The sequence below is a fragment of the Halichoeres trimaculatus genome, unplaced genomic scaffold (assembly GCF_033239565.1).
Source record: "Halichoeres trimaculatus isolate MK-OKI-2021-1 unplaced genomic scaffold, fHalTri1.1 fHalTri1_scaffold_41, whole genome shotgun sequence".
Classification (NCBI taxonomy): domain Eukaryota; kingdom Metazoa; phylum Chordata; class Actinopteri; order Labriformes; family Labridae; genus Halichoeres; species Halichoeres trimaculatus.
In genome coordinates, this window is record NW_027437219.1 from 93,237 (window position 1) to 117,266 (window position 24,030).

General features: G+C 39.7%; 1 long non-coding RNA gene across 2 annotated transcripts; it reads right to left on the bottom strand.

The window, feature by feature from the left end:
* Nucleotides 1-6,648: 6,648 nt before the first annotated feature.
* Nucleotides 6,649-13,417, bottom strand: LOC141786543 (uncharacterized). Of its 2 annotated transcripts, none has more exons than XR_012597821.1 (6): nt 13,328-13,417; nt 12,102-12,138; nt 11,738-11,775; nt 10,538-10,690; nt 10,359-10,451; nt 6,649-6,984 (listed from the first exon to the last, which is right to left on the bottom strand). It is a non-coding gene; the product is annotated as an uncharacterized LOC141786543 (long non-coding RNA). The 2 variants fall into 2 exon arrangements; XR_012597822.1 differs by lacking the exon at nt 13,328-13,417 and adding an exon at nt 12,472-12,594.
* Nucleotides 13,418-24,030: the final 10,613 nt, after the last annotated feature.

A 24,030-nucleotide genomic window follows, 5' to 3' on the forward strand; every position in this document is an offset into this window, starting at 1 on the left:
ACACACAGATGGCAAGTCATTGACATACAAACAGAATAGGAGTGGGCCCAATATGGATCCCTGCGGAACACCAGTTGACAAGTAAAGGGCTTCAGATTGATGGTTATATATTCGCACAGTTTGATATCGATTATGAAGATATGACTCTACCCATTTAAGGGCATCAGAAGAAAAATTAAATGTGGATAACTTAGATAAAAGAACCCCATGATTGACAGTGTCAAAGGCTTTCCTGAGGTCCAGAAAAACAGCACCTACAAAGCCCCGACCATCTAGTAGTGACTTGATTTTTTGGATAAGGAAGCAATTTGCAGTCTCGGTTGAGTGGTTAGATCTGAAGCCAAACTGCATTGGATGCAGATGAAAAGAACTGTTGTTCAAGTAGTGTATAATTTGCTCAGCTGCCCATTTCTCTGCAACTTTGGAAATTACTGGTAAAATACTGATAGGTCTTTAATTACAGGGGGAATGGGGATCACCGGATTTGTAAATTGGTGTGACAACTGCTGATTTCCATACTGTTGGAAATTCTCTTTCAGATATTGAGAGGTTAACAATACTTGTGACATGTTTGACAAGTGTTGGACAAAGATTTTTTAACATGGTGGTGTCCATTCCAAAAACATCTTTTGCTCTTGATGGTTTTAGAGATGTAATGATTTCTGAGATTTTTAAATTATCAGCATTTTTAAAACTGAAAGGTGGCTCCATTGTGTTTACTGTATGCCCACCTTCAGGGTTTGTAGAGAATCCATCTGCAATAGATGTCACTGAATCAACAAAGTACTGATTAAGAGCTCCAGCTACCTGGGCTGGGTCCTTTACCAAGTTTCCATTAAGATTAAGTTCGATTGATTTGCCTGTATTGTGATGTTGTCCGAGGAGCTTTTTTAGCTGGTTCCATATTATCTTAGGATTACCCTTTGCCTCACTAATAAAAGAAATGAAAAAATCCGCCCTGGCTTTCCTCATTCCCCTAGTTACTTTATTTCTTAACTTGGAAAATTGGTATTTATCATGAAACAGTTTGGTTCTGATAGCTTTTTTCAAAGCAAGATCCCGTTCTTTCATTAATTTCAAAATGTCAGAGTTTATCCAAGGAAGGCTGTTTTTTTTACCTCTACACTTAATCTTTCGGGAAAATTCTTTGATGATCAGCTGCATTTTGTTCATAAATACAAAACTGCCCTCTTTTAAGTCCTTTTCAGAAAGTAGCTCAGTCCAGTTAAAATCCTGAACTGCTCTTTTAAAATGGTCCTCTTTGCACCTGGGGATCCTGACAGATTCATGTTCTGGGACATGAGAGGGGCTGAATCTCCTATTTGTTAATTTTCTGGCCACCAGTACAAGATTATGATCAGAGAGTCCAGTAATCATATTGAGAGATTTTGTGATTCTCTCAGGCCTGTTACTGAATACCAGGTCAATCTGAGTTCTGGTCGATTGAGTTATTCTTGTTGGACCCATAATCAGCTGTGAGAGGTCATAACCATCAGTTATTTTTTTTTGAGGTTTTTTCTTTTTAACTTGTCTTCCCAGTTAACATTTAGATCTCCCATTACTATCACCTCTTTTTTAAAATTGCATTCTTTAAGCATGTTTTGGAGTTTTTCATAAAAATCATTGTTAGCGGAGGGTGGACGGTAAATAACAATGAGAATAAAAGACATTTGTGGTGATAGAGTGATATTCAAACCAATACATTCAAGTTCACGGTTTACCCAAGTCAATTCGTGACATTGTATACAGTCTTTTACGTAAACCATAACTCCGCCCCCCTTTGATGTCACTCTGTCTCTTCTGAAGATTTGATAGCCTGGCACTTCGATTGATGAAGATGGTGAATATTTTTGCAGCCAAGTCTCTGACAAACAGAGGAAATCTAAATTCGAATCAAGAAGTAGATGATGAATTTCCTCACTTTTAGATACCAGACTTCTTATGTTTAAATGTCCACCGAATAGTCCCTTAGGTTTTACTCTTGAGTCCCATATCATTCTGGAGTGATTGACAGTTTGAAAAACTCTCCACTTCCTGTTTTTTGCGATCGCTTTATTGATTATTTTTTCCCGGGTTGGATTAGTTACACCCGCGTGTAGATTAACGTGACCTTCATTCCGGATAACAGTTTTTAATGATGATCGTGCGTGTGGAATGTCACCTTTGATGTTTGCTGCGGCCGTGTGTCTCTGTTGGTGTGGTGTCCTCGCGGCGCTCCTTGGCAGGGGACCGCCATCCAGACAATCCGGACATCCCCGCGATGGTGACCCGTCCTCCCGCACCGAGGGAAGCACACCCGGTCCAGGCCATGGAAGCATGCCAATCCCACCCAACGTGCTGACCGGCACATCTCCCACGAACCCCGTGTCTATGGTGCCGCTCGGAGAGGCGACACGATCAGCCAGGTCAGAGTGCGGTTCCTCGGTGTAATTTGGCATGTCGGCATACATCGTGTGTACCTGAGAGAAGGTAGTATTGCTCCACCGGGCTGTGTACACAGTGCGGGATTCATCCTGTGCTGGGTTGTTTTCCGGGCCAGGACACTGATGAATATCTCCGGATAGCAAGAGGCAGATGATGATAATCAAAGTGTGGCTTCGTTGCAGTTTGTACATGGCTTTGGTGCGTTTTGACGCCCGGTTGTAGAGAGACGGATAGATGAATGAGACAACAAAGACGTGTCTCCCGAAGCCGAAATGTTTGTTTATTTGGTTTGTGAGGAGGGTTTGCTCCTCAGCTGCACAGTTTGGGTTCAGAGCATCTCCAAACAAAATTGATCTCTTAAAAACCTGTCTGGTGTCATGATGCTTTAGCATACCTGTTAAAAATACGTATAAAAGAAGAGGTGCAAGTACACCTGTCCTGCCTGCCGCCATCTTGAAATCCTACCTTAAGCTGATTCTGGTGTGACATCATAACTTAACAATAATTAACTTTTCCCAGAATATTCTAACCTCACTGAAAAAAAACCATTGGTTGAACGTAAAAAAAATTGAGGTAATCATTCACATCCAATATTCTTTGGTTGACTCAATGTAAAATAACGTGTTCAGTTTAATCCAATTTCTTTTAATCCAAGCAAACTGTTTTCTGACAGTGAGGCAAACTAATTATGTTGAGTTGACCTAAATTAAAAACGAATGTCTTCATTGATTCAATGTAAATATTCTGTTCAGGGTAACCTAAAATGGTTACATTTGAATGTAAATAAACATTAAAGCAAATCAATTATATTAAATTGCCCTAAATTAATAAATATAAACTTTTTTACAGTATAGCATATGCAGAAATGAAATTTTAAAAATGCTTAAAACATATTTTGAAAAAATAAAGAATACTGTCAAAATTATTTTACAACAAATGTAATTATTGTTCCATTGTTTTGAAACATTTTGGAGCGGTGAAACATGCAAACATGAAAACATGTTCACTCTGGTGAACTGAGCAATTACAGTACAAATGTTACTACTGCAATACAAATTCCATCACTTTTCTAAAGGATTTGTGGACTCAAGAGTATTTTAAAACAAGTAGCCAACTCTGCCCTGGGATGGTTGGTAAACAACTATGACAAAATCTTCAACAAATACTGAATACTATAGTGAACAGGCATTGGTTTTAATGCTTTTTCTTTTCCTCAGACACTAAAACAAACCTCAAACACTTACAATTGCAACGAACATGCAGTAAAGAAGAGATGCATGCAGAGATAAAGAAGCCTTTCCGAGGATGTCGTGCTGGTGCAAAGTTAAAGGCCAGGAGATGGAGATACAAGCCCTTTCTTCCTTCAGTCATCATTGGGAATGTCAACTCTCTGCCCAACAAAAAGGATGAACTAGAGATACTGGTGAAGACACAAAATGTATACCGTGAGTGCAGCCTCATGTGCTTTACTGAGGTTGAGTCAAAACATCTCTGATTCTTGTGTGGATATCCCTGGCTTCACGCTGATACGTCTGGACAGAGACACCAAAGCTAGTGGCAAGTCAAAAGGTGGAGGACTGGTTTTATACATCAATCAGAGATGGTGTAATCCTGATCATACTACAGTCAAGGTGAAGATGTGTTGTCCGGACATTGAACTGTTGGCAGTTGGGATGAGGCCATATTACCTTCCCAGAGAATTCAGTCATATAATAACAATCCTCGTGTACATTCCACCCAAAGCAACTGCTGAAGTTCCATGTGATGTTATCCAAGAAACTGTTGCCAGGCTACAGACTAAACATCCTGAGGCTCTCATAATAATATCTGGAGACTTTAACCATGTTAGCCTCTCCTCTTATCTCACTGGATTTAAACAGTTTGTTAATTGCCCAACCAGAGTGAACAGAACACTTGATCTTCTATATGCCAACGTCAAAGATGCATACAGTGCCACTGCATTACCACCACTGGGCAGGTCGGATCACAATCTGGTTTTACTTCAGTCTTGTTACAGACCCTGCTTATTGAGGCAGCATGCAACTACTGTAACAGTTAGAAAATGGACACCTGAGGCCAGTGAGGCTCTGAGAGACTGCTTTGAGTGCACAGACTGGAATGTATTGTTAGAAACAGATGAAAATAGTATAGATATTGATAAACAGGTTGACTGTTTTACTGAATACATCAACTTCTGTAAAGACAATATCATACCATCAAAGACTGTACTCCGTTTCCCCAATAACAAACCCTGGATCACAAGTGACATCAAGGATATCCTCAATCAGAAAAAGGAAGCCTTTAGAGATGGCGACAAAGAACGGCTCAAACTGGTGCAAAAAGTGCTGAAGAGGAGATTAAGGGAGGCTAAGGTGAAATATAAAAAGAACATTGAGAGAAAACTACAAAATAATAACATGCGGGAGGTGTGGAGAGGAATCAACAACATCTCTGGCTATAACACAAAGACAAGGCAGCCAATTGTGGGTGATGTTGAACGTGCTAATGAATTCAACCAGTTCTTCAACAAGTTTGACACAGCGACCACTTCCTCTTCTACTGCTGCTCCTTCTACACATCTGTGTCTCTCCACCACTCCTGCTACATCCCCTCTTACACCTGTGCCTCTTCCACCGTCACCGTCTGTCACAGCTTTAGGAGTGAGGTTAGAGTTAGGAAGACTGTGCTCAGGGAAGGCTGCTGGTCCAGATGGTGCGTGTCCAAGACTGCTTAAGGACTGTGCTGCCCAATTGTGTGAACCCCTTCAGAGGAACTTCAACCTGAGTCTACAGTTGGGTCAGGTCCCGGCTCTGTGGAAAACATCTTGTATTGTGCCGGTACCAAAACTCAAATGCCCAGCTGAACTTAACGACTACAGACCAGTTGCCCTCACCTCACATGTTATGAAAACCTTTGAGAGGCTGCTTTTACGTCTGTTGAGACTTGAGGTCAAAGACACACTAGAACCTCTGCAGTTTGCATATAGAAATCATATTGGAGTGGATGATGCAGTTATATACATGCTCCACCGTGCCCTGTGCTATCTAGAAGAACCTGGCACCTATGTAAGAATTATGTTCTTTGATTCTTCAAGTGCATTTAACACCATCAAGCCCATGTTATTGAGAGATAAGCTCAAAGACATAGGAGTGAACCCATCCTTTGTCTCCTGGATCACAGACTATCTCACAGAGAGGCCACAGTTTGTCAGGTTGGGAAACTGCGTCTCTGGGACGGTCATGAGCAGCACGGGGGCTCCACAAGGAACTGTTCTGGCTCCATTCCTATTCACACTTTATACTGCAGACTTCAAATACAACTCTGAGTCCTGCCACATCCAAAAATACTCAGATGACACTGCTATTGTGGCGTGTATCCAAAATGGACAGGAATCTGAATACAGGGATCTGATAAAAGCTTTCTGTGACTGGAGTCATAGAAATTGTCTCCTACTGAACACCTCAAAAACAAAGGAAATGATTGTGGATTTCCGAAAGTCTGGGCTCTGCCATCAGCCAGTTAACATCCATGGGGTGGACGTGGAGGTGGTGTCAACCTACAAATATCTTGGTGTACATCTGGACAACAAGTTGGACTGGTCCCTTAATACAGATGCACTCTTTAAGAAGGGGCAGAGCCGTCTCTTTTTCTTAAGGAAGCTCAGATCAATTGATGTCTGTGGAAAGCTGCTGCAGATGTTTTATCAGTCCGTGGTAGCCAGTGCTTTGTTTTATGGTGCAGTATGCTGGGGAAATAGTTTAAAGCAGAAGGACAAGAGGCGACTGGAAAAACTGGTGAAGAGAGCTAGCTCCGTGGTTGGATCCAGTTTGGACTCACTGGAGGCTGTGGTGGAAAGGTATACACAGAAGAAAGTGGAGGCCATCATCCGTCACTCTGATCACCCACTTCACAACATCATAGTCCAGAGGATCAGCAGCAGTTCTGGACGTCTTACCTCTGTGCGCTGCAGGACCGAGAGGTACCGAAGATCATTCCTCCCTGCAGCCATCAGAGTGTACAATTCTTTGCTTGGAAGAGTGCCAAAACAACTTGAATTTCCCTCCGGGGATTAATAAAGTATGTCTTGTCTTGTCTTGTCTTGTCTTGTAATGTGACTGGAACCTCCAGCATCAACCCCTCATACTTTGAACTGCTTGAATTTTCAACTGGAAATAGATCTACACAAAATTAAACCACCAGTAGAAACAAAACAATGTAGTGAGTCAGTGCAACTAAACTTAGCCTAGTCTGAGCTGTACAGCTGGCTGCACAGTTTTTGTCAACTCTCGGGCTCATCTTTTTGCAATCAAGATCCATCAAGACTTTTTGCAAAAACTCAAAGGTGGATTCCAATTTCTTTGGATACTTCAGATTAAGTGTGTACATGAGCCTGAAGATCATGGTAAAAGCTGCTGCAACTGAGGGCAAATTATTGACAACCTCTGTTCCTTCAATGATTATCTTGATGTCTTTGGCTGGGTGGAGTGGACTCTCCCATCCTGTGATCAAGATGGCCATGGTAGTCTGCTTCAGCTTTTCAGCCTAATTTTCTGGAATATCCTGCCAAAAAAAAAAAAAAAACATTCAAAGATTCTAATGTGTTCCCATTTTATATATGGCTACAGTGGTCACTTTTATACCAAGATTTAACTTAAAATGAATGTGGTATCCACTGTAGTGGTATGCACTGTATTTACAGTGATCAGTCAAATGACCCAAGCACAATTTTCTCTTGTGCACCATAGAGCACATTGTGGTACGAGATGCAAGATTCACCTTCAGAAAAGTTGCAGCACTAACTAGAAAAGCACTCAGAGAGCACATACCTCTGCCAGCACCACAGTCCTCGACCATATTATGATTTTTACTATAAATATTACTCCTACCTTTATTTGATGTACATATTTAGATTCCTTGACCATAAAAACACTCCATTAGCAAACGGATTCATAATGATATCTATTTTATATCAGTAGTTATTCACAAAAATCACATTTTCGTCATAGTGGCCAGACGCTGATCCGGATCAACACCAAAATCGAATCAGTTCTTCCTTTTTTCCATGCTGAACATTTCCTGAAAACTTCATCAAGATCCATCCATAACTTCTTGAGTTATTTTGTTCACAGACTCACAGACGGACAGACTCTCCCAAAAACATAACCTCCTTGGCGGAGGTAAAAATGTGTGCAACTTTTTGCCTTTCATCTCCAGGTATTTTAATTCATCAGTCATCATCCTGCTTTTTCTTCAGTCAAGTTCCCCCTTTTGTTCTTGTTTCATGTCTTGTTAAAGTGTTAAGTTTTATTTTGAAAGTTCACAAGTCTTTTCTTATTTCTGTAGATTTTGTTTCCTGCCTGGCACTGCCACACCTGATCCCTGATTGTGCTTCCCCAGCCGTCTCCTCACTCCCAATCACCTCATTGCCTTAACCCTTATGTCTTCCCTTGTCTTGTTGCCAGATTTTGTTCCTAGCAGGGTTCATACAGATTTTTCATGGTCAAATTCAAGTACTTTTCAAGGAGCTTCAAGGTCAATTTTCAAACTTTTCAAGTACTGTGAGCGGTTGTTAATTTCATAATGTTAAGAAATTGATGCGCACACAAAACAGCAATTTCATTGTGTTGAACAGCACATTTGTTCACAACTTCACAGAGAAGACTCGTATTTACAAAAAAAAACATTTTTTTCCTGATTCTTGTCTTTTTACTACTTCTCAAAGAACTGATTCTCATCACTTGCTGACGAAACTGGTATCATTATCTTTTAAACTAAGAGTATTAGGAGTATTATGAGGATTTATATTATATTTATTATATTACAACAATTTTTTTAATGCAGCTCCCTCCTTTGTGAAAACAACATCCCTCCACAGTAGATGGTCCACAAACAGGGCAGACTGGGAGAACAAATTAAACGCACCCTTCCCAACACCGTGTATGTTAATGAAGCAGCTGACAGCTCTCAGTGGATCAGTCTGAAGACAAACAGTGAAGTCATATCTCCTGTCCAGACCTTCAGAATTAATCTGAACACCTTGTAACAAACAACCACCCGTTAAAAACACCAGCGTTCAACACATGGAGCTTATCATTTAGCGCGAGCACATTAGCAGTAGCTCGCGCAAGCGTCAGCTGATGAGGAGGATGATTGACAGCGTTTTCTCATAATCTGACACAGACGTCATGTTGCAGCAGGACAAAAACACTGAAACAGGTGGTTTGACGCTGTCTCTCTGCAGTTCTGATCAAACATAACTAATGCTAAGTAAAATCTGTTACGCTAAGACTGCTGCATGCCAAAGTTGTGATCTCCTAATGAAGGAGAGCGTGAGGAGACGCGCTGATCCAGATGCATCTTGGGCAGATATCTACTTCATATAACCCTACAAAAACTCGCTGTCAGTTATACACAGATAGGGTATGACTATATATCCCACACTGACTTGCAGGAACGGAATATTCTGTGTGGAGCACCTGCAGTCCAAAACTGAAATCCGGCCAAGAAAGGGAATATTTTCTTTTGATTAAAAGATCGATCGATGTCAAATTTTGAAGATGAGGATCGTTTTTATTTTTGAGAATCGATTTTTTTTTAACCCAGCCCTACTTTTTTTGTATCCAGTTCTATGGTTTTTCTTATTCTCAAACAATGAGTAAGATAGCCACATCTCAGACGCTTATAATAAACCAAGCCGGTAGCGCGGCTTTAGCACAAACAAGCCATCTAACCGGCAGGTTATCACATGACCGTTGTTCATCTGTGCCGGGTCTCAATGAGAAACGCCGTTTCGTTCCTTCGTATGTACAGGGCGAGCCTCCCACTCCGCCGCGGCCGTATGCTCAGACCAGGCACGACCCGGTATTTGTAGACAAAACCTGTCACCGCCTGACCGCAGTTATTTTATAACCTGCCCCGACAAACACCCCCGGGCAACACTACCTTTATGTTAAATGGGACACTGCCTTCATCACTCATGCCTAGCATGAAGCATAAAAAGGTGGTTAGCTTCAACAGGTAGCAGGCTAATTGGCTATTTAACATGTAGGGCTTCCAGGGTACCTCTCGTGGCTGGCGAGTGCCGACTTGCCCATAGCTTCCACTGCAATCTCCTTTTTACATACACTGCAGTATGCTGCACGGGGATTTGCGCTACATTTAATCCAAAATTTGTATTTTTCTTTCTCCAGCCAACGGTCATGCCTCCCGGCTTGCTGTTTAAGGAACAATCCTCATGGGGGAGACGTCACAACGCACATATAAACAGACCAGTTATGTTACACCCGCGAGCCCATCAGATGGAACATTTTTTTTCCCCCACAATTTATTTTATTTCTCTCTATTTGATCGATCTGTTGAGTTAGGAAGCTGAGTAGTGAGTTATATACGATTATAAATTCAAGCATTCTCAAGCACTTGAATAGAAAATCAAGTACTTTCAAACCTTGAAAACACAACATGAAAAAATAAGCATTTTCAAGGATTTCAAGGACCTGTACAAACCCTGTCCTAGATTTTGTTCCTTTGTTTCACTGTGCAGTGCTCCCTCTATAAACATAGTTTGCTAACAATGTGTTTTGTTGAGATCTTTCCTTATGCCTGGTGTTTTTTGATACATCTGCTTATGAGTTCTTTTTGTTCTTAGAGTTCAAGCCATGACAATAAAATATGATTTATTCAAATCACAAATATCACCTCTACAGTCATAGCCCATTCATGCTACGGTCCAAATCTTTCATTTTTGCATAATGAGCAAGTCTCATAAACTGAGTATGACTGTAACACTGAGGCTTGAGAGATCAAAGACCTTGTACATATTCATGTGTATATATGCACAAGAGCCATTTTTAATGAAACCTAAACATACTGTATAAAAAAACTTTTTGCACTCCAGGTTAAAACCTCTTCCCTATATGTGAGTGAGATGCCCTTACCTGATATTCTTTGATCAAATGCTCAACAGGTTCCCCCAGGTACATCATCAGAGATGTGAAGATAGGCTCTCTTCTTGTGTTGATGTCCAAAGTCTGATTCAAAAAATGGTATTCAGTACAATCACAAACAAAAAATAAATATTTAGCATTCCTCAGACAAGAAACCCCTTCATAGATACCTCATCCAAAAGCTGTAAGACACCAGACATCTTCTGTCTTACAGCTCCCCCCTTCCGCCTGATAACCTCCAATAGTTTGGAGTGCTGGTCCAACTGTGCCAGTAACTTAGTCCCCAAGGGAACTGTTTTTATTCTCATAAACTCAGCATTGATCTATAAAACAAAAACAGAAGTGCATCCAAGATGAAGCTTGAAAACATATATTTTTCACAGCTACAATCACAGCTGACCACCTGAAAATAAGGACATCACCAATGAAATTGATGCAAAGCAACAAATTTGTACATAAAGTAGACACCAGCATGTATATTATGGTCCTGGCTGTATTTTTAAGATGGTGTGACATTCAAACCTGAAAAGAAAAAAGTAATAAGTTGAATTATTTCACATAAAAATCACTAGTTGCTTTTTTTGAAAAGAAAAAAAAAAAGTCCCCAAGTTGCCAACACAGCTGCTCACTATATCACAGCGGAGTGGGAGATGAAGGGCCCTGTGCAGGCACAAATGTCTGTGTGAAAATAATGTGGACATTGACCAGTTTTAATTAACTTTCCATGTTCAAGGGAATAAGATTGACCCTATCCTGAAATTGAATTTGTTTTAAAATTACCTTAATAGCCATATTGGACATTTTTAATTGAATGTTGTCTTTTTTGATGAGCTTTCTTTCTGTGATGATTGTTGAGAAGGATGATATTTACTTAGGTGCGTTAGTAGAGCTTTCCAATAAACACAGGGGTAAGGATGGCCCCGCCAATAATGCAGATGGTAAAGTTTATAGTGTTTCAGAAGTTCAGATCTTCTTGACAATGAGTCGTCACAGTCTTTACATTTCCACATGCATGGATAACTGATGCAACATGAAATACAAGAGAAAAAAACAAGAGATATTTTTAATTTGTTGGGGTAACAACGCCATAAGTTTTATATTTACATTTTTTTATCTACCACGAAAACTAATTGAGATTAAAAATCTCTATTTCAAGAGGGTCCTGGAAAAGACAGCGGCACATTCAAAAGTTTTAAGCAAACACACAGTCATCACACATAAAACAAGACTTCAATACCTTAAGTTTATAGAATAGACCTGGAAACTGCCAAATCAATTTGTCAGATTTCATTTGAGCCAGTGCTATTATTGGGTCAAATTAAGTGTCCAATTAATTAAAAATGTTCTCATGATATTGTGAAGGAACTTACCACAAGTTATGAGGACAGGCCTCAGAGCAGCTAATTTCCTTGAAAAAGGAAACAATATTCTCTTGTTATTAATAAGCCAACACACTTAGTAGGTGCTAGATACAAATTGGGAACCATTAACATGTAATGTAAACTGGTTATACATATGTTTAGGCTTTATGTTGAGAATGGATATAATGTAAATACATAAAATGCAAAAATATAGTATATTTCAAGCGCACATCCTGCAGTCATTGTGTAAAATACAAACCTAGTGAGAATTAGCAAGACCCTGTAAAACTATCCATAGTAAGTTTTGGACAAACGATTATTTGGGCAGTGAATGATAAATTACATTTTTATAAGGTATTAACAACTAACTTACCACAATGGACAAGTCTGGAAGCTTTTCAGATGTTGCACTGCAAGATAAATAAAAAAAAAAAAAAAAACGTAAGTTAACTTTAGCTGAAGCCATACAGACACCTTTGGAAAAGAGCTATTTCACACTTACATAAAATATCAGTGATTATTTAGTTGTTGTTTTTTTCTTTTTTTTTTTAGAAGACAGCTAGTACCCCGAAAATATGGGCAAGTTAATAAAGATAGAAAGCTCTGATAGTTTTGGCATTGTCATCGAAAAGGGACAATGCCTCCATCCTGACACTTACAAGCGCGCACATAATCTCTCTCCATAAACATACACACACATAACCCAGAAGCGGGTTAGTCTCTGTAGTTTTATTTGCACGCACCTACTGGCACTCCACGTGTTGTTCAACTCGTCCAAACTTGTACTTCACGGTTGACGAGCTCACGCTGTAGAGCAGGAATGTCCAACTTGTGCCATGGAGGGCCAAGAGGCTGCAGGTTTTCTTTCCAACCAAGAACTCCACCAGCTGATTCCATTGAGTACCTCACCTTCAAGCAGAGAGCAGGGGCTAATCAGTGGAATCAGCTGGTGGAGTTCTTGGTTGGAAAGAAAACCTGCAGCCTCTTGGCCCTCCATGGCACGAGTTGGACATCCCTGCTGTAGAGCATACACCGGTGTTTCGGATCAAAGAGTGCCCGTAATAAATAGTGACTTCCGGCCAAATGCGCTGCAGTCACAACAGCGTTGAAAATTATCTGGTGGCTGCCTCCTCCTTTAATGTTACATTTAAAAAGAAATGGGAATAAGTACATTTTCTCATTTTTTTTCTCATTTTTCTCATTAATAAAGATAACTAAATATAGAGGCGAGGTCCATACCAAGCAGTGTGCCGGCGAAAAACCCGCGTTCGGCTACAGGTTACTCGTTAACACGGTCACTCTATAAACCGCTACACCCCTCATGGCTCCCGTTCACAGTACTAACACGTTACGCCGTCAAACATTTGAAACGACTCAAAAATGCATACTAAGTTAACCAGTAATTTAAACAGGGATTGAACGTGCACTGTCGAAAAATTATAGCTTATTTGTCGTGGGCTATAAGCTAGCAAGCTGAGTTCAACAAGACAGCCTGGTGATACCATGGCAGACGACCCAAAGGGCGGTTTAATAGATGAACGGGGCGATAAAACCATGGTTGATGTCACAGTCTAAAAACGCATTTTTGTCTTTTATTACCTGAAACAAAGTTTCCCTCCACCCAGGAGTTGCAGAGGCTGAAGATGGACTCGGCCGTTCCCGTCAGATCCTCAGGTTTCGTTTTCCGGAACACGCATGCGCGAAACGATCAACACCTGATCCGTTCAGGTTGATTGAATGAGTCATTTCATTTTGATGTCAAATTGCAAACTCATATTGAAACGAAATAAAAAATATTGATTCAGTCAGAAGTACAAACCTGAAAATATAGTTTAAATCTGAAAACAATTTTTTGAGTCCATATAATGTGAATTTATACATTAAATGAACAACAGCAAAGTTTTACTTTTTTCAGTGCTTTGAGACACTGAATTTGGGGGTTTCATTATCTGTGAGCCATAATAATCAACTTTAAAAAAAAAAATAGATGCTTCAAGAATTTCACTCTGTGTGCCGTAGATAGATTTACAATATAGAAATGAGTGACCAAAAAATCAAACTTTTTCATGATATTCTCTTTTTTCGAGATATACCTGGAGCAATGCTACTCAGAACTACAACACAGAGTACAAGGTGCTCCTGGAAATTGTACTTACTTAGTACCAGTGCCAAGTTCAGTGTATCTGTGGGATTCTGGAGGAGTCCCACTGTCCACAGTTGTTGTTCTGTTCTTAGGGAGTGATTATCCCAATCCACCCTGGAGACATCAAGGTCCCTTTGCAGAAGCGGAAAGGAAACATGCTGGACACAGAAGAGGTGGATGCTATTGGAGGGATCTAGAAGACCTTCATCTTCAAGGCTGTGAAGAGTCTCATAGTGCACATTTGTTACAGCCATCCTTGCATCTCGCCATAGACGTTTTATTCTATTAGAGAAAAAGTACAATTAACTTCGAATTCTCAAAGTGCATTTGTTCTTTTTTTTTTATCATAGATGATTTTTTTTTTTTCTTACTGAAAATTATATATAAATGCATAAATACCATTCATTGTGCACCCTCTTTCCTGACAGGAAACTGCCCCTGCCACACCCCCTGATAGTGAACATGCATCGTGCTATGTCAGCATTTTCAACTCCTTGGTCTCACTGATCACACTTTGTGCAGCACGAACAGCTCAGTAAAAGCATGGTTGATAATCTCCGGCATCTCAACCTGGCTGGAAAATGTTCTAAAAAGTTGCATCCCCTGGTTGACAACAGTCGACATCGAGGGGCAATTTTTGTGTGACTTGAGAAAGTTTGATTAGAAGCCTCTGAAGAAATTCCCGTTTTTAGTTCCTCCTAGAAAAAAAATAGCTCCATGCATCTTTTTCTTTCATCAAATTAACTTTTGAACTTAAAAGGAGCAAAAAGAGGACAACTTTATGTTGAAACGAAACATGCGCACTGCAGTTTATCTGTAATCTATCCCGGTAGTTTACCTTCATTTAAACTTGCAAACACTTGCCACAAGGGGTGAATGGAGCAATAAAATGTTTTGAAGGTCTGGAAACGTGTGATGATTGGCACATGGAGGGAGCTGACATATTCACAGTTCCTCCAGCATTTATTCACTGTAAGAAGACAGTAAAACACATGAATTGTCTTCTAAAATTTCCCTTGTACTTCTGTTCCTTCAGCGGTGCTACACGACACAACTGTGACATCTAGTGGACGAAATAAACAATTACATGCCGCTAGATGTCTGAACGGTGCTGCACTGAAACCTGTGACCATCGGAAAATGTGACCGCAGGGGCGATGACGGGCATTGGCTATGTGTGCATTGTCCAAAAAAGAGGAGGAGAAGTTGAGTTACGTAAATGTCGTTCTCAAAGATTCATCTGGGGTAAACGTTTGCAAAATCTGTAGACATTGTGTGTAATTTATTCAAAGCAGTTGATTGATGTTGCTTTATTTGCTACCCACGAGTAAGCACCGCTTGTGATGGCTTCCTACTGATAAAGGAGAAACCATCGTATATACAGCTTCATAACCCAGGAACTGAAAACCCTACATTAGATCAGGCGACTTTTAAAGGAAATATGTACTATAATCATAGTTTGCTAAGAGCTACATTTTATGTAAAAGTCTATATGAACTGTTTCAAATATGTAGTTCGCTGTGCCTGCTCTCATGAGATACATGTATAAATCCTTTTAAATTTACGTTTTAGTTTATCTATATACTTATCTTCACGATCGTCATGTAATGTAATCCCTCTAAACATGTTGAATAAATAGGTAAAAATTTAAAATGAGCGTTGTGGCTATAATTTAAAAAAACAACTATTTAAGAACATGCTGTAAGGAGACAACAGCGTAGCCATCAGATAATGTGACCCTGCTTTACTCACATATTAACTGATTAAATCACCCACATAACTTTTATGTGGACATTTGTCATCTCTCACATTGATCTGGACTCAAGTATTCCTATTATGGATCATCATACAGTCAGAAACAGAGCTAGGCGCCGCCCTGTTGGCTATGGCTGCCTTTTGCAGCAGCTCTCTCTTTTTTTGTCCATTTCTTGTCTTTTTTTTTTGTCTCTTTTTCGTAATTTTTGTATTTGGAGTAGATCATTTCTTTATTTGGCTCATTTGTTGGTCATGGACACCAAACTTTTTGTGGCTTCAGTGATATTTTTACTATTTTTGCTCCTGTGTTTGTCTGGAGATCCTACATGTAACCATGGCCACATTGTTTACATGTGAACTCAGCTGTTAGCAGTCTGTAGCATGTCAATGCTAACTGGTGTAAGGCCTGATGTCTTCCCACAAAGTGAGGAGAAGGAGGTGAGGACGACATGATGGTTCTCAGGTGTGAGCTAAGAAGTGACGATATGGACCTGTCCTTCCATCCATTGTTATTGGGGACGTAGGATCTATCTCCAATAAGATGGACGAGCTAGCTGTGCTAACCCAGCAATAGAGGGAAAACCAGAGGGCAGAGTTGCATCATGCTATTCACAAACATGGCTAACGAAGCTAACATCAGACACCAACGCCATGTTGGAAGAGCTTCACCTGCTGTGAGCAGACAGGATACAGGAGACAGAGATGGAGCATGACTGAAGAAGCTCAGTCCTGGACCCTGTGGCTGGTTGAACTGGAGAATGATGGACAAGCTGTCATCATCTATTTTCTGATGGACCTTTTTGCACTTTCTTACTTTTGTTTTCTTGATTGCTGCCGTGATTTCAATTTCGTTGTACATGTTACAATGACAATAAAGTTCTATTCTATTCTTTTCTGTTCTATTCTCACCCACCCAATCAACACAATCCCCCGAACGTGTATAATGGCACAACACAGATGAACATGACAAAACTTACACACAATAAACATAGATAAATACGGGGAATGAATTGATACAGACAACAGAGCCTCTCCTTCTCTTTTAGCGAACCCCCTTCAGTCGAGGATGCATCTGCCAGAATACCTTACACATTCTCGGTCCCACATAATCAAGAAAGGGAGTCCATATATGATGAAATGTTCCAATTTTCCTTTTTGGTGCGATATGTCAAATAATCTATGGGAAGCAGAGCAAATATAACTTTGTGCCATTCTGAGAGGGTTGGTGGCTTTTCTGAAATCCATTTAAGTTACAAACTTTCTTGCAGCATAGGTCAACATTCCACAGTTTTTCATTATAGGTGTTCTTGATTTTAACCCAAACAAGAAGGCATTACAAGGGTCCATTCTCCAATCCTTGTTAAAAAGCACACTTTGAAACATTTTTCCCCAAAAATTCCTTTATATACACACATAAGACTGCATAGTATGTATAAAGCTACTGATCTCTGTGTTACACTTGGTACACTTTTAGACTTCTGAAGGTCCATTCTCTTTCTAAGATGAGGCGATATCCTTATTCCTGTTTGAAATGCTTTTTTTCTTCCCTCACATTTATCTGAATCACCCCTTTAGCTAAGCATGAGTAGTAGATCTGCACAATATTGGGGCCATATTTTTGGTTCCATGATATCAGTTTCCCTTTGCAACCAAATACTACAACAGGGCCCAAGTGAGTATGAGGCCCTACGGCTTTTCCGTTGCTAGGCGCTACCCAAGTAGCTGCCTGTTGCAGCAGCTCTCTCGTCTTTGTCGTCTCTTGTAATTTTTTTGTCTCTTTTTCGTAATCTTTGTATTTGGAGTGGATCATCACTTTGTATGGTTCATTGTTGGTCACGGACACCAAACTTTTTGTGGCTTCGGCGATATTTTTGACTACTTTTCTCCTGTGTTTGTCTGGAGATCCTACATGTAACCATGGCTGCATGTTTACATGCGAACTCAGCTGTTAGCAGCCTGTAGCATGTCAATGCTAACTAGTGTAGGGCTTGATGATTTCCCTCGAGCTGAGGAGGAGGAGGTGAGGACGACGTGCTGGTTCTCGGATGTGAGCTGGGAGGTGACGACGTGGACCTGTCCTTCCATCCATTGTTGTTGGGAACGTGGGATCCAGCCCCGGGGGAAGGACGAGCTACCTGTGCTAACCCAGCGGCATCGTGCTGTCCACGGACGTGGCTGACGGAGCTGACAATGGACGCTGGTGCCACAGTGGGCAGACAGGATCCAGGAGACAGAGACTGAACAGACTGCTGGGGAGGCTCAGTCCTGGACCCTGTGGAGGTGGAGACTGGCTGGACTGGAGAGTGGTGGACGAGTGGTGGACGGGATGTCGTCATCTAATTTCTTATGGACCGTTTTGCACTTTCTATACTCTTTCTTACTTTTGTTTTCTTAAATGCTGCGGTGACTCCTGAATTTCCCCTCGGGGATAAATAAAGTATTTTCTATTCTATTCTATTCTATCTATTCTATCTAATTTCTTATGGACCTTTTTGCACTTTCTTTACTCTGCCTTACTTTTGTTTTCTTAAATGCTGCGGTGACTCCTGAATTTCCCCTCGGGGATAAATAAAGTATTTTCTATTCTATTCTATTCTATTCTAGGCAAATTACATTTGGGGGCCCCCTTACACTGAAGCACAGACTTCTGTAAATGAATGCTGTATCATTCACACATGGTTATCGTTCACCAACACTTAATCTCTCACGTCCACTATAAAGTACACTATATCTCGTCAACATAATGCGAAGCACTCATAATTTTTATGTCTTTGTTAGAGATGTGGTCTTGTATTAATTTACACCTTAGGATTAAATACTCTGCATGCAGTCACTGCTGTTTACTGAACAAGTATCATTGAATTGCTTTTGGTTTGCAAACTGAAAATTTCAACACACACTCACTGCGCTCAGGAGTTCCATAAGAGACAGGATGCTCTAACTGAAGTGTGTGATGAAGTAGGGATGGAACGGTTCACAAAATCCACGGTTCAGTTTTTATCACGGTTTTGTAGTCACGGTTATCGGTTGAGTTGGGTGTAAATTGTTGTTGTTTTTAACACCTCAGATTACTATATACCCAAATAATCCACTATTAACAGATTATTTTTAATCAATTATATCATGTATAGTCATGAAAGACCTGAAAGAATAAGACTGTTTACCATTTCGAACATCATTACAGCTGAGTGAAACATTGCCAGTTTCAACGTGCCAACTCCTCAGTAAGGAAAGTCACTATTGACTGTCCACAAAGTCACTAAAAGTCACTAAATGACGCTGCTGTCTAATCTGCAGAATAATTCATGTGCATGTAATTGTCATGGACTTTGTAGGGCAGAGAAATAACAATGTAAGAGAGAAAACAGGTAAAACACAACATCATAATCAACTACAAAATTACTACAACTACAAATTAATTGTCTTCCGTCCATACTTTTTTTTTAATGTCTAAATAGCAACCCTCTTCCTTAATCTGGGCCGGGGATGATAGAAGTGACCATAATGAGACACACACTTGCGTGATTCATGTGAATGCAGGAGGAGACTACTGTGAGTGAGGAGTAGAGGTGGGCGGAACAATACAAATATTGATAATATCGTGTAAAAGAGCAATACTGTAGTTTAATTTTTTTCTCCTGCACCCCCACCCCCACCCTCTCCTGATTTTTGATGATGACAATCACGTGGCTAAGCCGCACCAGGAAAACAAAAAAGCAGACTCCAAAAAAGGGGTTTGTTCCAAATTATTTTCACAACATTTATTCTGGTGTGGTATTTCATTAAACTTTACTCTTTTAAAAAAATGAGTGCAATAATGGGGGAACATTTTATTTGTTTACTTATTTTTTGTATTATAGTCTTTAACTCTGTACCCTAAAGAAGAATTTGTATTAATTTTACCTTAAAGTGATAATTTTTGGCACTTTAGTTTCCTTTAAAAAAAAAATCCCAATGTTTTGGGTAAAATTTGTTTTGTTACCGTTGTATTGTTTCTTAACATATAATTTATAATGACACGAGCCTTACAGAAGTGACACGGCTGGTTGTCTTGCTGTGTTTTCCTGTTGACCTTTTTGTCCTTTTGTTTTTTTGTTTTTTTTTTGTTTTTTTTTGATTGCTTTTGTTTGGTTTTATTTTTTGTGGCAATGTAGCTAAGGTGTTTCTCACTTGTGAGGTTGTAGCTTGGTGGTTTAGATCTTTTTCTTGTGGCCCTCTCTAGTAGCTCCAACAGACTAAAATGAGACAATAATAGACTACACGTGAATGTACACATAAACTCAACTTTCGTTTGTGTGTGTGTGTGTGTGTGTGTGTGTGTGTGTGTGTGTGTGTGTGTGTGTGTGTGTGTGTGTGTGTATGTGTGTGTGTGTGTGTGTGTGTGTGTGTGTGTGTGTGTGTGTGCATGCATCTGTGTGTATGTTTTTCATTTAGGCTTTACATGATGAAGTATCACCTACTGTGGAAGTGGTTGGTTCTTCCCAGAAAGTAGTTTATTCCTGGGGTGTAAAGACAATGATCTTCACTGTCTTTCCACATGCAAATGTTTTTGCAGCTCTGTGCAATATTATTTCACATTTTGTCATTCATTGCTTTGTACCACAACTTTATTTAGTTTTTATTTTACATGTTTTGCATTTTCAGTTGTCATGCACTGCTTTTGTGCAATTAATTTCACAGTTTTGCATTGCAGTATTTGGTGTCAGCCTTTCAACGCATTTTCTGCAAGGCACCTTTCCAGTTCAATATTGTTCAGCCTGAATACTGAAGATAAAATTGTTTTGCGGTGATTTCACTTGTAGTCACATGCTGCCATCTTGTGGTCACAATGTACAGCTTTGCACGTTTTAGTTCCAAGTACCATAAAGGCAGTAAAACTTGCTGATATCGCATTCTGAAGCACATAAAAATATTGTGATTTTTTCACTAAAAAGCAACAACCGCTCATGTTTTTAGAAGCCATAGCTGAGTTTCTACCTTTGCAGAGTGAAATAGCACGTCGTTACAACTCATTCAAAAAGTATTACCTAAAGCTATGTGACATGAGCTTAAAAGCAATTATGTGTTAATTAAATACTGATCGAAATAAAGAGCACATCACAGTTTTGTGCATATAAGGCTGTGCAGAGCAAAAAACACCATGTCATGATTCAATTTATGATTTGAGATGCTGAAGACATCTTTATTGCGTCTGTCAGCTTTTTGTAGGTAACCCAAGCGTTTGATGTTTGATTTTGAAAGCTTTTTGTTCATCATTCAAAATCACTCTTGAACACACCTTTTCCGATTGTTTTCTCCTGGATATGAATGCAACACAGGAAAAGTCTACGGAGGGCAGAGATAGCAGAAATATGATATGATGACAATAATCACAACAGTACTATGCCGGATGCCAAAACAGCACTGAAAACGCACAACAGTGAATAAGATGGATTTTTGTACAACACAGATCACACAGAAGTGATTAAGTGACAAAGTAGTGAGGACGGCAATACCAATGGACCTGTTTAGTGAAAGAAAAAAGGTTTGCAGAGCGATAAAGGAAAATGAAAAAATATTTTAAATCGTGCTTTAAGTTCTCATGAAAACATGTTGGGCTGTTTCCGAAGTCATTTTGATGTAACTCGTGTGTGTTCTATGTCAAATATGAAAAGCTAAAAAGGAGAGAGAAAGCAGAGGTATTGATGTGTAATGACAAAAGCGCAACAACACCATGCTGTATGACGAAACAGCAACAAAGAGGCTCAGGACACTGGACTCTGGTTTACTCATTTCAGTAGTAGTGTCTAAAGCTTTATTTTGTCACAGTTCCCATTAATCTGCACCATAGAGTCGTTGTAAAGGACCAAAAACGCTTTACTTTAGCCATAAAAGCACATAAATGGCTCATGACACCGAATTACATGGATTTTCAGCTCATTTCAGAAACAGTGTCACAAAAGCATAATGATTCAACAGTTTCTTGAATCTGCATCGCAGAGTCGCTGAAATGAACATAAACGCTTTGCGAGCGAGAAACACCAAAAAGACACAACAACATGCTGCATGGCAAACAATATCGAAAAAGCTCAGGACACGGAATTACATGTATCTGTACTTTGAATTGCTCATTTCAGTAAAAGTGTCTCAAACGTATAATGATTCCACAGTTTTTCTTGAACCTGCATCAGAGAGTCGTTGTAATGAACCAAAATGCTTTGCGGGGCGAGAAACACCAAAAAGCCATGACAACATGGTGTATGACGAAACAACACCGAAAAGGCTCAGGACACGGGAAAAGTACCTACTTTGGTTTACTCATTTCAGTCATAGTGTCACAAAAGCATTATTATGTTACAGTTCCTATGTACCTGCATCACAGAGTCGTGGTTAAGCACCAAAACGCTTTGCTTTAGCGAGAAAAACCTATTTATGACATATAATTTAAATCAAACTCTAGGTACACTCATTCGCGGATTATCTTCCCTTGAATCTGAAAGTTTCCCAGGTTTGGTGGTCAAATACCAGCGCTTTTGCAGGAAAAGGCTGAAGAGGATAGAGACAACACAGTAGTGCAATTGATCACAGAAAGGACAACAATGACATGCTGGATGTCGAAATAAGGCTCAGGACACGGAATAACACGTGCTTGTACTCTGAGTTGCTCATTTCAGTAATAGTGTCTCAAAAGCATAATGATACCACAGTTTCCTTGTACCTGCAACAAAGAGTCAGTGTAATGACCCTAAACGCTTTGCAGGGCGAGAAACACACACACACAAAAAACCCACAATAACATGCTGTATGACAAAACAACACCGAAAAGAGTCAGTACATAGGAGAAATTCTCGGAACAAGTAATTTTCGTGATTGTGTCACAAATGGACTACTGATTTGTACAGTTCTAATGCACCTGCATATAAGAGTCGTGGTTAAGCACCAAAACACCTTGCCTTTGCGAGAAAAACCTATTAATGACATATTATTCAAAATCATACTTTAAGCTTTAAGAACACTTATTCGCGATTGTTTTCCCTTGCATTTGAAAGATTCTCACGTTTTGGATGTTAAATATCACAGCTTTTGCAGGAAAAAGAAAGCTAAAGAGGACAGAAAATGCATAAAGGTGCAAGAATCATAGAAAGCACTACAATACCCTGATGGATGCCATAAAAGGCTCATGACACGGAAGAACATGGATTTGTACTCTGATTTGCTTATTTTGGTTATTTTTCCATAATGAAAAACTATTCATTTGCACAGTTCTCATGCATCTGCATCAAAGAATCCTGGCAAAGCCCCAAAACGCTTTGTTTATGCAAGGAAAACCTATGAATGACTTATTATTCAAAATAATACTTTAAGCCCAAAGTACAATTATTTGCCATTGTTTTCACTTTATTTTGGAAGTTTCTCACGTTCTGGGGGTCAAATATGACAGCATTTGCAGTAAAAAAAAAAAAGAGGACAGAGAATGAAGAAAGGTGCAACAAACAAAGAAAACATAACAATACAATGCTGGATGCCAAAACAGCAAAGAAAGGGCTCAGGACACGAAATTACATGTCTTTGTACTGTGTTTTGCTCATTTCAGGATTAGTGCCACAAAAGCATTATAATTCCTCGTCTTTCTTGAATCTGCATCAGAGAGTCGCTGTAATGAACCAAAACGCTTTGCGGGGCGAGAAACACCAAAAAGACTAAACAACACGCTGAATGAGACAAATCAACACCGAAAAGGTTCAGGGAACGGGAAAAGTACTCTGAATTACTCATTTCAGTAAGTGTGTGACAAAAGCACAATTGTGTTACAGTTCCCATGCACTTGCATCATAGAGTCGTGGTAAAGCACCAAAAGCGCTTTCCTTTAGCGAGAATAACATTAAAATGACATATTATTTTAATCAAACTTTAAACTCTTATTCGCAATTGTCTTTCCTTGAATTTGAAAGTTTTTCGCGTTTTGGGGGTCAAATATCACATCATTTGCAAGAAAAAGCTAAAGAGGGCATGGAATGCCGAAATTTGCAATGACCATAGAAAGCACTACAATGACATGCTGGATGCCAAAAAAGCAAAGAAAGGGCTCAGGACACGAAATTACATGTCTTTGTACTCTTTTTTTGATCATTTCAGTATTAGTGTCACAAAAGCATTATTTCCTCGATCTTTCTGAATCTGCATCAAAGGGTCGCTGTAATGAACCAAAACGCTTTGTGGGGCGAGAAACACCAAAAAGACTAAACAACATGCTGAAAGAGACAAATCAACACCGAAAAGGTTCAGGGAACGGGAAAATTACTCTGATTTACTCATTTCAGTAAGTTTGTGACAAAAGCACAATTGTGTTACAGTTCCCATGAACCTGCATCATAGAGTCGTGGTTAAGCACCAAAAGCGCTTTGCTCTAGCGAGAATAACATTAA